This window comes from Pelodiscus sinensis, chromosome 1 (assembly GCF_052426305.1).
Source record: "Pelodiscus sinensis isolate ZL-2025 chromosome 1, ASM5242630v1, whole genome shotgun sequence".
NCBI classification, from domain to species: Eukaryota; Metazoa; Chordata; order Testudines; family Trionychidae; genus Pelodiscus; species Pelodiscus sinensis.
Window position 1 is genome coordinate 207303954 of NC_143052.1, and position 16055 is coordinate 207320008.

Genomic DNA, 16055 nt, shown 5'->3' on the forward strand with positions numbered 1-16055 from the left:
TTCAATTAAAAATTATGTCATGTAATGGAATGTGTCCAATGTATGAATTTCTTGCACCCAGAGTGACCCAAACTTCAAACATGATTCATACGTACAATTTCACCTCATGTATGCCATTTATCAAAGTATTCCACTATTCCACTGCCTTTCAATACCATGATTTAGCTCTACAAGGAGATGTGTTGAAACTACTCAGTCCTACCAGTTGCATTACTTTCTCTCCTACTGCTCAGATTCCCTCCTACTCCTTCTGTCTGAAAAACACCCTAATCACTCCTAACTAGTGCTAGTCAAGGAAAGTTTGATGAAACTACATTGACTGGAATATGCAAGTTCCAACAAAATCAATTTCATTCCAGAGGAAAGCTGTGGAAGAAGAGTTCAAAACAAATCAACAAACTTATACAACCGTATCTCAAACCTTACACTTTTAACATTAGATACACTGATAAAACATGTTATGCTACTACATATGTCTACAGCAAAAACACCCTAATTTATCTAAGGTTGCATGTTGTACATGCAAAATACCTTCTGTATGGATTTTCTTATTAATTAACCTTGTGAAGCTTGCAGCTTAGTAGGTTGCATGTGGGTGGAGTTAACCTAGTTATCGAGTACAGATTGTACAGAAGAGGCACATGAGTTCTGAGAGGTGGAGGAAGATGATATGTGCAAACTGTTGGTACCAGTTGGTGACAGGTGTACAATGCAGATGCTTATTCAATACAGAGTTTGCTTCCTTAATAAATCAGAATTGGAAATAGATTAGAAGACATACTCTCAAGAAGATGGACAGTGGGGTTGGAGATACTAATTAGTGGTACAGTGAGGAAACAGACCACTCTTCCCCACCCCTTACCCATCAGATGAGGAAGGGATGTGGAGGTTTCAACAATGATTCTGAGACCAGATCAATAGGGCAGTGAAGTATTCAGCAGTCCTCCCCAAGTGGAATGGTATGCCACAGAAAGGATGACCTGTCCTGTATGTCATGCCAGAGAGTTCCCAGATGTGCTACATAGTAAAGTTGCAGCCTGATTAAATCATATTCCTTGTCTTTCTTTCTGAAGTGCCTGGGACAAGTGCTATTGGGCTTGTAAGGTAAAAAATTTTGGGGAAACCTCTTTGCATGATTTGCAGACTGATAAATTCCTCACTCTGATACACAACAGCAGCTGTGAAGGTCATAAGTTTCTCATGCAACGCAGACCTGTTAAGGGATAAGGCATTTTGATGTCTTCAATCAAAGAGTCCCAGGTGAGAGAATTCAAAATACACTATTATTAATTTGTTGCAACTCATCTGTGAGCTGAATAGTGAAGCCTCTCTTTGTCCCCATCTTATGTTTTTTCTATTTAAAAAAAAATCTTGGATGTGCCATACCAAAAAAAAAAAAAAAAAAAAAAAAAAAAATCAATTGCCATTTCAGAAAAGTCAATCTTTATTTGACTTCAAAGGGTATTGCAGGTGGTCTGTGCCTTTGGACAAAACAAACAAGCAAAGCCAAAAAAAAAAAAAACAAACAAAAAACTACTGAACAGTGCAATCAAGCAACTGTTTGGAATTCAGTGTTCAGAATCACAACTTTTCATAGTATTCAGCCACATCTACTCAAAACCCATTAAATGCCAATGCAAATTCAATCTCAACGCCCCTGCCCTTTTTAATGTCCTGGAATTCTGAAAGCTTTTAATTCTATACACACACGTTATTTCTGAAATTGTATAATATAGAGTTACACAATTTGCTATGATCTGAGAAACATATTCAGTGTGGCATGTTTTACATCAAGAGCACTCAATTAGAGGGTCCACTCATTCTCACTTAGCACACTTTTTATAGTGGTGATAAAGAGAAGGAACCAAAATTTCATGAGTGAGTTTGGGTGCCCAACTTGAGATCTTTATACATGCATGAAATAGTCAGTGCATAGATTTTCTGTGTTTCCTGAAAAATCAGTCTCAGGTTTGTCTCTCAAGACTGGCACATGAATACTGAAACAACCAGAATTCCTAGTCCCTTTTGTACATTTAGATCACATTGTAAAAGTGTATTTATGACTATTTCAATCCAGATTACCTAATTCTCATATCACAAACAAATACCTGCTAGGGACACAAAATCAGAATAACCTGCTTTAGAATAAAAGTTACTAAATACCTGTAGAAAAGAACAATTGACAAGAATAGAATTAGACCAATATTTCACCAATAAATTATTTTCAAAGTTTTCCATCAGTTGCTAACAGGAGCTTAATTTTAAATATAAACTACGTAAAAAGGCATTTTACCATTCATGGGTATTCATAAAGTTATTTGCTCATTCATCTAAATCAAGGAGACTGACATAAGACTGAGTGAAGAAGGGAGAGAACAAAATAATTTTAAACCACAGCCTGAAGCAAAATTAATTTAAACAAAAATTCACATCGTGCAAGAGTGCAAAAATGAAGAAGATGGTTCCACAACTAAAAATAAAAAGCACTTATTTGAGTTAGGAAGGGAAGCATACTATGACAGATTTCCCTATAGCCTTTTTCATTGCATCTCATATAGCACAGACAATTATTGTGCAGCATAATCTGTTTGCTCAGACCTGTGTCTAGCCGGTTGGAAAGGCTGTTTTATCTACTTCCTGGATCTGTTAGATTTATCTCAGTTGCAGGAGAGAAAGGGCATATAAACTGCTGTTGCGGGAAAAAAAAAAAAAAAAAAAAAAAGAACCTATCCTGATTATTACAACAACAGGCATTACCCCCACGATCGTACTAATGTTTTCCTTCCATGGAACAGGTTCCAAACTAGAAAATAAATTATTCAGTGAAACCTTTGCTATTCGATACACTGTTAACCAAAAACTTTGTTAACTGGCATTGTCCTCAGCCATGAGACTGCCACATATGCGGGTGCATGTGACTGACTCCTGCCTGTACAGCCAGCCACTGTGAGGCTTCTAACAGTCAGCACTACTACTGGCTGATATCATCTCCTTCCCCCTCAGCCTGACTTGAGCTGCCAGAAGCCACATCTGCCAGTACAGAGTGGGGGCAGAGCGCTAAGCTTTGTTATCCAGCACATTCAATTAACCAGCAACATCCATTCCTCATGAGCACTGGAAACAAAGCTTTCACTGTACTAATATGAAGGGCTGAAGGATGAAATCACCCTTTTAATGAATTACATCTACCAATATGACGTTATGTAACCTCATGAATTGTGGACCACTTTTTTTATAAATGAAATTTTATAAATGAAACTGTGTTAATCACTTTGGAATGAACTCGTTAGCATGCTAAGAATTGCCTTTGAAGAATCTGCTATTGTAAGTTTTTAATAAATTGTAATTAAAACCCTGTTTTTAATTGTTAGTACATTCTTCTCCATATTGTAATAACCCCCTTTTAAACTTTGTAGTACCTTACATCTGTTTAAAGTTAGGTTTGTGTCTATAATATCATTTAGAAATGAGAAGGGGAGGGTGCAGTGGGATCAACCCCCAATGCCAACCTCAGTGACTAGCTGCCAGCACCTCCTTGCTGCCAGCACCTCCTTGATGGCCAAAGAACAATGTGAGAGAACCCAAGAAAGAGATAAAAACACTACTCAGAATCTGCCATTAACTGATGACTCATGGTCATAGTGCCTGGGCCAGTGAGACAAGACAGGCTGTATGGATTAAAATAGATAAAGAGATGGGTGAAAAACCATAGGGTTGGGTCTTCTGGTTCTACTCTCATCCTCCAGAAGCATCACTGCTCACTGACCCTACCTGCCTTCCCTCCTCTTGCCTAAGCCAACAGGCCAGTGGAATAGTGTGAGCAACTGAGGATGGTAATAATATCTCATCCATAGAACCGTGTGCATGAATGTGCGTATATGTGGTGGATAGTACTAGGGGCAGTAAATTAATTCTGCATTCACAGTAAATGCAGCACATAGCCTTATCACCCAAATAAGATTCTGCTGGTTATATTTCTCTAAGTGTAACAAATACTCCTAGTCATAAGCACATTAGTAGCATACAGATGATTATATTAATGAAACATAATAATTTATCCTTTTAATATAAATTCTGAAACTTGGAATATTCTAACTTTTGCAAAAGGAACTACAAAACATCAACAGTAAAAATAACCATTATAGACCAGTCCTATAATTTGGTCCTTAAAGAAGGGCCTTGCACCTTTATAGAAAACAGCTTTCATCAAATTGATTAAAACTATAAAAGTTAATGAAATAAAGTATTTTCCATCACCCCATGACAATGGAGGACTGCACATTAAAGCATATTCTTGAGTGCTTTGTCCAGTCAAATTATAAATGACTCAAATGATGGAGCTTTCACCACAGCCCTCGGGAAACTATTTTACCATTTCTCAAAATGGGGCATTTTCCTGTGCTTAATTTTATTCCATTACTCCTACTTACAATTCTGAGTTAGAAACTAGGACTGCTATTTGAAAGAATTTGAGGCCACTCAAAGAGTGTGTCAAATTGGTTATACCCTATATGAAAGATTATGTTCCAGTTAGGTCATTATGATATATTATTAAATTTTTGCAGCAACTGGAAAGCTACAGAGCACAGAAACAGTGGGCAATAGTGGATCCCAGGATAACAATTTGGAATAATGTTCTGACAGAATCAGTGTATTTTAAACCCCTGTTTACACTGATAGCATGTAGGGTACAAGCATTACACATGTACCTACATAGTGCAGTGAGAATCAAGCGGTATCCACTATGTGGTATGCTGTTACACACAGTGGTGAAAGGCTTTGACAAAGGTGAGGCAGCAAACTGCTAAAAACACCACTGTAGATGAAGGAGAAATTTGTTGGGCACACAGAAAGCATTGCATATTATATACCCACTTACATTCTGGTAGGCCTGTCCTCTCTTGTAGCAGCCTCACAGTACATAGAGCTTTAGGAAATCAGGTTTCAGATTTTTCCTGCTGCAGGCAGGAGGCCACAGACAGATTTCATTTCATTCTCACTGGGAAGTAATCAAGCTCAGCACAGAGAAGATGATTATCTGGCCCACAACAAGGGTGAGGCACCTGGGGAGCATATCTGATTATCTAAGGCCACCAAATAGGCTTGAGAAAGAGAGAGCTTCAGGTGAAACCCTCACCCAATGTATCAAGCTGGATGAACATGATATAAGCAATCAGAGTTATTCTACCTGAGGTTGTTTCCACTGCATTACAAAGTGTATTGGGTCACCCAGATCCAGGACCTTCTACTCAGGTGATTGCAGGAGAAGGAAATGCTAAGAGCAGGGGTGAGTTAAATCAGCAATGAGAAAAGGTTCCTGACTACAGGGGTGTTTGGATCTGCATTGGGCACAAGGCTACAGAAGGGCTGTGTCTAGACTGGCATGATTTTCCGGAAATGCTTTTAACTGAAAAGTTTTCCTTTAAAAGCATTTTCGGAACAGTGTGTCTAGATTGGCATGGACGCTTTTCCGCAAAAGCACTTTTTGCAGAAAAGTATCCGTGCCAATCTAGATGTGCTTTTCCGCAAAAAAAAAACCTGATTGCCATTTTCACGATTGGGGCTTTTTTGCGAAAAACAAATCTGAGCTGTCTACACTGGCCCTTTTGCGTAAAAGCTTTGTGCAAAGGGGACTTTTGCCCAAATGGGAGCAGCATAGTATTTCCGCAAGAAGCACTGATTTCTTACAGTAGGAAGTCAGTGCTTTTGCGGAAATTCAAGTGGCCAGTGTAGACAGCTGGCAGGTTTTTCCAGAAAAGCGGCTGATTTTCCGGAAAAACTGGCCAGTCTAGACACAGCCAAGATGTTTAGGGGCCCATATCAAATAGGTACATCAACTTGGGGATTGCAGGGACCTCAGTACTATTGATTCCTTTGAGACTACAAAAAAAAAATTGGATGGGGTAATTAAATGGACTGGGGCAAGGACTGGCAATTTAGAAATTGTCTCAGCTTATCTGGGAGGAGACACACACCAATAAGCAAGTGCATGGCTGCTAGGGGCTAACTTAAATTTGTTCCAGTGGCTGGGGTAAGGGGCATCCATGGAAGAGGTGTCTTTTAAGGATAGCTAAGGTAGTCAGCCTTAAGTCTGTCTTCATTGGCTATGCTTGCATTATGACTGAAGCTTATGCAGCGAGAGGACTGAGACAATAAAGTCTCAGGAACCAATAGTGATTAGATCCCTAATTTCTTTGGAATCATACTGCTAAGGTTGAGTGAGTCTCCATTAACATTCTAGTTTTTTTTTATGTCAAGGCTAATCTCTGGTTTTAAAATGGTCATTGACTATCAAGTGATTTATCCAGAGTCATGATAAATTGTTCATATCTGACCCATTTATTTAAATGAAGATTGGATGTTATTTTGTAAATAGAGAGCTAGACAAACAAAGACACTAAATAATTTGGGGGAGTTCTATGGCCTCACTAGATCATACCAATGGTTTTTGGAACCTATGTTCTGTCAAGCAGGACCACAAGTAACTGATGTTGTTTGGGTTTTTTTTGTTGATTTTTAAGAGCTGATAAACTTTCATCACTAATTTACATTGTCAAAGCTATTCCTGAGTTTTAAAAGGGACAGTAACAATCACTATTTTTCCCTTAAATGAAAGCAGAAATTAGCTTTGACATAAAAAACTTAGTATGTTAATAGAGACACACTCAACATTATCAAATGTTGAGAAATCAAAGTACAGACAACCAAACTAAGAGCTCCATATATGGCATTTCATATGTCAGTCTGCCTAAAACAGATGAAAATTCAGAACAAGCAGATAGACAAATAAGATCCATTTTATCCAGAGAGAAATAATTTAACATCAATATAGAAACTGATGCTGTACTATACTCTTTGTCCTTCTCTTTAACTCCCACACCAATTTCATTTCATTTTAAATTCCTATTCAGTTGTATTTTACTGAATAGTGAACCACTCAGGGAACGCCACTCTGACCTCTATGTCTGTATGGTTTCTAGTTAGTGGAAGAACTATATGTGTTTTCAGGGAGGTGTTGTAGCTAAGACAAATAGAACACAAAACTAAGTGATTCTCATTATTAAGCCTGCTTTGTCAGGTATGGGATTTCTGAGTCCCTGAATTCAGTAATCATAGAATCATAGAATCATAGAATAATAGGACTGGAAGGGACCTCAAGAGGTCATCGAGTCCAGCCCCCCACCCTCAAGGCAGGACCAAGCTCCACCTACACCATCCCTGACTGATGTCTATCTAACCTGTTCTTAAATATCTCCAGAGAGGGAGATTCCACCACCTCCCTTGGCAATTTATTCCAATATTTGACCACCCTGACAGTTAGGAATTTTTTCCTAATGTCCAATCTAAACCTCCCCTGCTGCACTTTAAGCCCATTACTCCTTGTCCTGTCCTCAGAAACCAAGAGGAACAAATTTTCTCCTTCCTCCTTGTGACACCCTTTTAGATATTTGAAAACCGCTATCATGTCCCCCCTTAATCTTCTTTTTTCCAAACTAAACAAGCCCAGTTCATGAAGCCTGGCTTCATAGGTCATGTTCTCTAGACCTTTAATCATTCTTGTCGCTCTTCTCTGTACCCTTTCCAATTTCTCCACATCTTTCTTGAAATGTGGCGCCCAGAACTGGACACAGTACTCCAGCTGAGGCCTAACTAGTGCAGAGTAGAGCGGCAGAATGACTTCACGAGTTTTGCTTACAACACACCTGTTGATACAACCTAGAATCATATTTGCTTTTTTTGCAACAGCATCACACTGTTGACTCATATTCAACTTGTGGTCCACTATGACCCCTAGATCCCTTTCCGCCATGCTCCTTCCTAGACAGTCGCTTCCCATCTTGTATGTATGGAACTGATTGTTCCTTCCTAAGTGGAGCACTTTGCATTTCTCTTTATTAAACCTCATCCTGTTTACCTCTGACCATTTCTCTAACTTGCTAAGGTCATTTTGAATTATGTCCCTATCCTCCAAAGAAGTCGCAACCCCACCCAGTTTGGTATCATCTGCAAACTTAATAAGCGTACTCTCTATCCCAATATCTACATCATTGATGAAGATATTAAACAGTACGGGTCCCAAAACAGACCCTTGAGGAACTCCACTTGTTATCCCTTTCCAGCAGGATTTAGAACCGTTAACAACAACTCTCTGACTACGGTTATCCAGCCAATTATGCACCCACCTTATCGTGGCCCTATCAAAGTTATATTTGCCTAGTTTATCAATAAGAATATCATGCGAGACCATATCAAATGCCTTACTAAAGTCTAGGTATATGACATCCACCGCTTCTCCCTTATCCACAAGGCTCGTTATCTTATCAAAGAAAGCTATCAGATTAGTTTGGCATGACTTGTTCTTCACAAACCCATGCTGGCTATTCCCTATCACTTTATTACCTTCCAAGTGTTTGCATAGGATTTCCTTAATTACCTGCTCCATTATCTTCCCTGGGACAGACGTTAAACTGACCGGTCTATAGTTTCCTGGGTTGTTCTTATTCCCCTTTTTATAGATGGGCACAATATTTGCCCTTTTCCAGTCTTCTGGAATCTCCCCTGTCTGCCATGATTTTTCAAAGATCATAGCTAAAGGCTCAGATACCTCCTCTATCAGCTCCTTGAGTATCCTGGGATGCATTTCATCAGGACCTGGTGACTTGCTGACATCTAACTTTCCTAAGTGACTTTTAACTTGTTCTTTGTGTATCCTATCTTCTAAACTTACCCTCTCTCTGCTTGTATTCACTACGTTAGGCACACCTCCAGACTTCTCGGTGAAGACCGAAACAAAGAAGTCATTGAGCATCTCCGCCATTTCCAAGTTTCCTGTTACTGCTTCTCCCTCCTCACTAAGCAGTGGGCCTACCCTGTCCTTGGTCTTCCTCTTGCTTTTAATGTATTTATAAAAAGTCTTCTTGTTTCCCTTTATGCCTGTAGCTAGTTTGATCTCATTTTGTGCCTTTGCCTTTCTAATCTTGCCCCTGCATTCCCGTGTTGCTTGCCTATATTCATCCTTTGTTATTTGTCCTAGTTTCCATTTTTTATATGACTCCTTTTTTATTTTGAGATCGTGCAAGATCTCCTTGTTAAGCCAAGCTGGTCTTTTGCCATATTTTCTATCTTTCCTACACAGCGGAATTGTTTGCTTTTGGGCCCTTAACAACGTCCCTTTGAAATACTTCCAACTCTCCTCAGTTGTTTTCCCCTTCAGTCTTACTTCCCATGGGACCTTACCTACAAGTTCTCTGAGCTTATCAAAATCTGCCTTCCTGAAATCCATTACCTCAATTGTGCTGGTCTCCCTTCTACCTTTCCTTAAGATCATGAATTCTAATATTATCTGTCATAGGAGATCAGGCAAACAAGTGCTAATTATACTTCTGGACAACAGCCAAGCTATTATTGCTGAAACAAACAATCATGTAAATACAGGTTGAACCTCCGAAATCCAAGATTCTCTGATTTGACAACATCCATGGCAGGATCAGAGAGCCCCAGCACCTAGGAGTGCAAACCCTGTCCCTGGGAAGCCTTGGTCTGGTGCGGGAGAAGTAGGGCTGTGGCAACTGGTGAGCCCCATTCTTGGGGAGCCCTGGCTAAGCAGAGAAGGAGCAGGGCTGGTGAGAAGCAAAGTGGGACAACTAGCAAGCCCTGTCCCTCGGGATTCCTGGGGGACCACAGCAGATGCAGGGCAGCCAGCAAGCCCCACACTGGGGGATCCCGAGTCAGGAGGAGGTGAGAAATGGGGCTGTGGCAGCTGGGGAGCTCCATCCCCAGGGAGCCCCAGCAGGCCAGAGTCCAAGTCCAAGCCCTGCAGGTTAGAGCTTAGTGGAAGTAGGGCTGGAGCAGACCCAACTGCAGGAGACCTTCCCATATCCAGAAAATTCCCTCATTTGGGGCGGGTCAGGTTACGAGGGTGCAAAAAAAGGGAAGTCCTACCTGTATACAGGTAACACAGAAAGGCAATGGCATGATTTTAAACATCTTCCATTTATTTAAATATATATACACGCAGTCCCTGGGTTACATACAAGATAGGGACTGTAGGTTTGTTCTTAAGTTGAATCTGTATGTAAGTCGGAACTAGCGTCCAGATTCAGCTGCTGCTGAAACTGACCAGCAGCTGACTACAGGAAGCCCAAGGCAGAGTTGCTCTGTCCCGGGCTTCCTGGAATCCGCCTCTGATCAGTTTCAACAGGCTGAATCTGGACGCCAGTTCTTACATACAGATTCAACTTAAGAACCCCAGGCGTCCCCAAGTCAGCTGCTGCTGAAACTGATCAGCGGCTGATTCTAGGAAGCCCGGGGCAGAGCAACTCTGCCTCGGGCTTCCTGTAGTCAGCCGTTGGTCAGTTTCAGCAGCGGCTGAATCTGGACGCCAGTTACGACTTACATACAGATTCAACTTAAGACACAGCCTACATGTCTGGCAAAGTAATTACAGGCAGTCACCGAGTTACGCGGTTCCGACTTATCCTGGAGACCAGCAGACCAGGGAGACGCGGAGCAAACCCCGTTTGTAACTGCGGATCCGACGTAAGTCGGATAAGTCGGATCCGCATAACTCGGGGACTGCCTGTAATTACTTTGCCAGACATGTAGGCTGCATCTAGACTGGTAAGTTTTTCCGCAAAAGCAACTGCTTTTGCGCAAAAACTTGCCAGCTGTCTTCACTGGCCATTTGATTTTTCGCAAAAGCACTGACGTTCTATTGTCCGAAATCAGTGCTTCTTGCGCAAATGTTTTGACGTTCCCCTTCGAGCAGAAGCCCTTTTCTGGAAATGTTTTTGTGTAGGAGGGCCAGTGTAGGCAGCTAAAAACTGTTTTGTGCAAAAAAGCCCCGATGGTGAAAATGGCGATTGGGGCTTTCTTGCGCAAAACCACATCTAAATTGGCACGGACGCTTTTCCGCAAAAAGTGCTTTTGCGGAAAAGCATCCGTGCCAATCTAGACACTCTGTTCCGCAAATGCTTTTAACAGAAAAACTTTTCCGTTAAAAGCATTTGCGGAAAATCATGCCAGTCTAGACGTAGTTGTAAGGTTTTAGTGATATCATCAAAAGACTTGAAAAACACAATGAGATCACTGTATCTATTCTATTCAGTCATAGAATTTAAGGCCAAAGAAGACTACCAGATCATCTACTCTTGTATATCAGAGGACACCAACATAATCCAAGACATGCACATAAATCTAATAACCAAAATTAGAACAAAGTATTATAATCCACGTAGATAAAACTATGAAGTGCCACTAGGAGAGGTAGGAGGAATCAAATAGGATCAGTGCCCAAAGCTACCATAAAGACAGGAAATGATTAAGTGAGATATATCCTGATTATCCTAGCATTTTTGGAGATTTGAAGAAATACAATGTAGTTTGGTAGTACCGCTCACGTGAGAATGTAGATTGCTACACAACGAGGAGGCAATTTCTAGAAATAACCAAGGGTCCTCAGTGATGATATTCCATTACTCTTTTGAAGTAAACTGACAGAAAAATATATTTATATGTACCTTTTGCTACTGACGAGTGTAATGAAATTAGTTATTGATAAGTGACGTTTGCTACCTATATTTATTAGCATCCTATAAAACACTTTAAAAGTAAATGTTTATAATAAATGAGGATAGAGGCTGTATAGTTAACTGATTAATGAAAACTTTGCATAACATGCATATATTAATTAGAAAATGGACTAGAAAATATTTGACATACGAGTTTTGCTCCCCATTCAAAGGCGAGATTGTAAATTGGGATTGGATGAGTTCTGTGGGTGTCTCCGAAAAAAGTGGTATATTATGATACCACTGAGTTTACTATTCTGATTCTAGCATTTATGTTCCAAGTAATCTAGGAGCTATGGTCTCTTTAGGTCCACTGAAGACATATCTGGATAGTTTATCAGCTCATGGAAAAGAATGAGTACAATGAAAAATATTTGCCTTTCTCTTAGAAAATTCATCTAGAACTGCCCCTTTGCACAAACACACAGACTGTGTCTAGACTGCATCCCTTTTCCGTAAAAGGGATGCAAATTAGACACATCGCAATTGCAAATGAAGAGGGGATTTAAATCCCCCCTGCTTCATTTGCATAAACATGGCTGCCGCCTTTTTCCGGCTCGGAGCTTTGCCAGAAAAAAGCACCAGTCTAGATGCGGATCTTTCAGAAAATAAACACTTTTCCGAAAGATCCCTTATTCCTCTTAAAATAAAGAATAAGGGATCTTTCGGAAAAGATCCCTTCACTTCACTTTGCAAAAATGTGGAATATTCAGACAACATACATGACTAATTAAAGAAACCACTAAGGCAGAAAGAGAATAAGAGGGGAAAAAATCAGAATGATTACCAATTCATTCATGCAGAACCTAAATAATTCCCTGAAAAGCCAGATACTCATACCCAGGACTTGACTATCACTATTCAGTATAGATAAACTAGTGTTATCATTGAAAGTCTTGAAAGTGATACCAAAGTACACCAATTTAGTAAACAATGGACTATTCTTTTTACAGAGTAAAAGTTTAATTTCTCCTTGAACAGTGTCTTGTTTACTAGCAAAAATTGCATTCTTTGTGTGGCTTTGATTTCTCCTTTGACCTTCTGAAATGCACCAAAGCCTGATAGGAGGCATCTAGGCAGTGATGCCTAGAAATACGGAATAGTGTTTTCCGTGTCTTGACAACACGCCTGCTATGCCAAAATAACTTTCAAAATAATGGGCATGCTATTCTGACATCCCTGTAAACCTCATTCAATACAGATTAAGGGACATTTCAGAATAGCTCTATATTTCAAAATTTGGCACTGTATAGACAGTGCCAAATTTTGAAATAAGTTATTTTGAAATTAACTCAAAAAAAGCTATGCAATTTGCATAGCTCAAATTGTGTAGCTTATTTTGAGTAAAAGTTTAGTGCAGATGCACGCATAGAGAACATGATCATACTTGTATCAGGTCATAACTGGCAGCAGAGGCTTTAAACTATCAAAATGTCACAATTTTATTTAGTTTTTAACTCTTTCTAAAATTGATACTGTGACCAAAAGTCATCATAGTTTTCTGAGTGTATTTATACAGAAAAATATTAAACTGTATAATTCATATTTTGATCAGTAAAGAGCTAACAGGAGTAAAACTTCTGCCTTTTATTGCAACAGTGACCTGAATTGTTCACAATGACTTAAAAAAAGCTGCCAGGCACAATGCAAATGCTGTTAATGACAGATAATAAATAGTTACTAAACTTAGACATAAAATATGCTACCTCAAACAATTTTGATCTGAGTAATTGCTTTAATGTTTCATCTTTTTTTTTGTTCTATCATGCAAGTGTTGCACTACTGATGATATTTTCATGACATAACACAATTTAGAGAATATAGTGAGCCCCCAGGAATCAACAAAATGACTATAGGATATTGCCTCCTAGGAAGAGTTGCTGGAACTACAAATCTTTCATTTGATTAAAATGGAAATCCCCTTTGCTCTACTGAAGTTTCGGAAATTTTTCTTCGGACTGCCATTGTAGTAACACATGGTAACTTTTCTCTTCATGATATAGTCCTTGGGGAATTTTGGAATTTTACTCTGGTTCCAAATGCAGCAATATCTCAGCACAAAATGCCTGAAATATTCCAACTGGGTCAAAATGTGTGGTAGTTCCCAAAGTACTGTTGGAAAGTTTAAAGTATTTTGAAACAGAAAATAAAATTTATCTTTCTCATATTACTTTGGACCATGAGCACTGCTATAGAATCATGGAACACTAGAACTGGAAGGGACCTCAAGAGCTCATTGAGTCCTTTGCCCTCATGGCAGGACAAGCACCATCCAGACCATCCCTGATAGATGTCTATCTAACCTGATCTTAAATATGTCCAAAGATGGAGATTCCACAACCTTCCTAGGCAACTTATTCCAGTGTTTAACCACCCTGACAGTGAGGAACATTTTTCTAACATCCAACCTAAACTTCCCTTGCTGCAATTTAAGCTCATTGCTTCTTGTCCTATCCTCAGAGACCAAGGAGAACAATTTTTCTCCCTCCTCCCTGTAACACTTTTTTAGGTACTTGAAAACGGCTATCATGTCTCTTCTCAGTCTTCTCTTTTCCAAATTAAACAAGACTAATTCTTTTAGTCTTCCCTCATAGCTCATGTTTTCTAGTCCTTTAATCATTCTTGTTGCTCTTCTCTGGACCTTCTCCAATTTCTCCACATTTTTCTTTAAATGTGGTGCCCAGAACTGGACACAATACTCCAATAGAGGCCTAATCAGTGCACAGTAGAATGGAAGAATGACTTCTCATGTCTTGCTTACAACACTCCTATCTCAGACAGAGTGCAGCTTCAAAGGGAAAAAATGATAATAGTTCATAATAAAAAATAATAAAAAAAGAAATCTCTCAGAAAACAGAGGAAGAGTGCTCTATTTCAGTACAAGTGCTGTATAGACACTCCCAATTTCAAAATAAGCTATTTTGAAATAAGCTATACAATTGACATAGCTAAATTTGTGTAGCTTATTTTAACTTAAGCCCTGCTGTGTAGACACACCCTAAGGTGCCAAAGGACTACTTGTTCTACTGTGGGAATGGTTATTTAGTTACTTTTCTTTTTTCCCATATCAATATATTGAATGAAATACAACTCACTTCCTTTATTCTGCAAATTATCTTTAGCTCCATATTTCTCATTTGTATATATAATTCTAATACAGACATACCTTCACACATGACAAAGGCTGTCACTCCTCCCTTCTCCCACCAGAAGATCAGCAGTTTTTCAGCAAGACTATAGCAATGATGACAATGATGTGCACTAGTAGTGGGGACATGAGCTCAGTAGCGTTTTTCAGGAAGGAATATCTAACCATGGCATATCGCCAACCACACGCATTCAAATATCATGACTCAGGTATTCAAACTAATAAGATTGGCTTGTAATCTTGATAGTAAAATGGAATGAAAATGGAAACATCTTTTTCATAGAAACACAGAATACCAGAATTAGAAGGAACCTAGAGAGGTCATCAAACACAGTCCTCTGCCCTCACAGCAGGACCAAACACCATCATCCCTGTCTAAACCGATATTAACCATCTCCAGTGATAGAGATTCCACAACCTCCCAAGGCAATTTATTCCAGTGTTTAACCATCCAGACACTAGAATTTTTTTTCCTAATGTCCAACCTAAATCTCCTTTGCTGCAATTTAAAAACATTGCTTCTTGTCTATCCTCAAAGATTAAGGAGAATATTTTTTCTCACTCCTCATAACAGGCTTTTAGGTACTTGAAAGCTGTTATGTCCCCTCTCGGGCCTCACTTTTCCAGACTAAAATAAACCAGTTATTTCAATCTTCCTTCATAGGTCATGTTTTTTGCACTGTTAAAGATTTTTGTTTTGTGCTTCTCTGGGACTTCTCTAGTTTGTCCACATCTTTCCAGAAATGTGTTGCCCAGAACTTGACACAGTACTCTAGTTGAGGCCTAATCAGCAAAGTAGATTGGAGGAATTACTTCTTGTATCCTGCTTAAAAGACTCCAGTTAATACTTCCAAGAGTGATCAATTTTTTTTGCAACAGTGTCCCACTGTTCAGCTTATGTTCCTTAGATATACAGTATTTCTTCCTGTTTTGTATGTGTGTAGCTGATTTTCTTTCCTAAGTAGAGTGCATTGCATGTCTCCTTATTGAATTTCGTCCTTTTTATTGGAGATCATTTATCCAGTTTGACCAGACGATTTTGAATTAAAACCAAATTATATTTTTTTAATACTACAGGTACACAAAAGTAACATTTTGAAGCTTTTCTTGACTTCCTTAAGAGCCAAAATGAACTTTTTAAATGAAAGCTTAACCTCTTACATACTCATATATTTCCATGAACTTGATCTTCAAGAAAATAATCCACTATCATGAGAATTGGCAATAACTAGGTGCGTTGTTGATTTGCAGGCAGAAGTTAAGACTAGCGCTTAATAATTTTTGTTTTAATTGGTGGCTGAACAAAAAAAATCTGATTAATTTCCAACCAAAAGTGA

The 16055-nt window shown here is 39.2% G+C and overlaps 1 protein-coding gene across 4 annotated transcripts in view; it reads right to left on the reverse strand.

Moving 5' to 3' along the window:
* IL1RAPL1 (interleukin 1 receptor accessory protein like 1) overlaps positions 1-16055 on the reverse strand; it is a 1174742-nt gene that overhangs the window by 568992 nt on the left and 589695 nt on the right. The window contains exon 1 of one of the 4 annotated variants that reach the window (XM_075913281.2): positions 4880-5037. The exons of the other annotated variants lie outside the window; for them this stretch is intronic. The gene's annotated coding sequence lies outside the window, so the exon portion shown is untranslated. Of the gene's footprint in view, positions 1-4879; positions 5038-16055 lie in introns of those variants that run through there. 4 annotated transcript variants of the gene reach the window in all.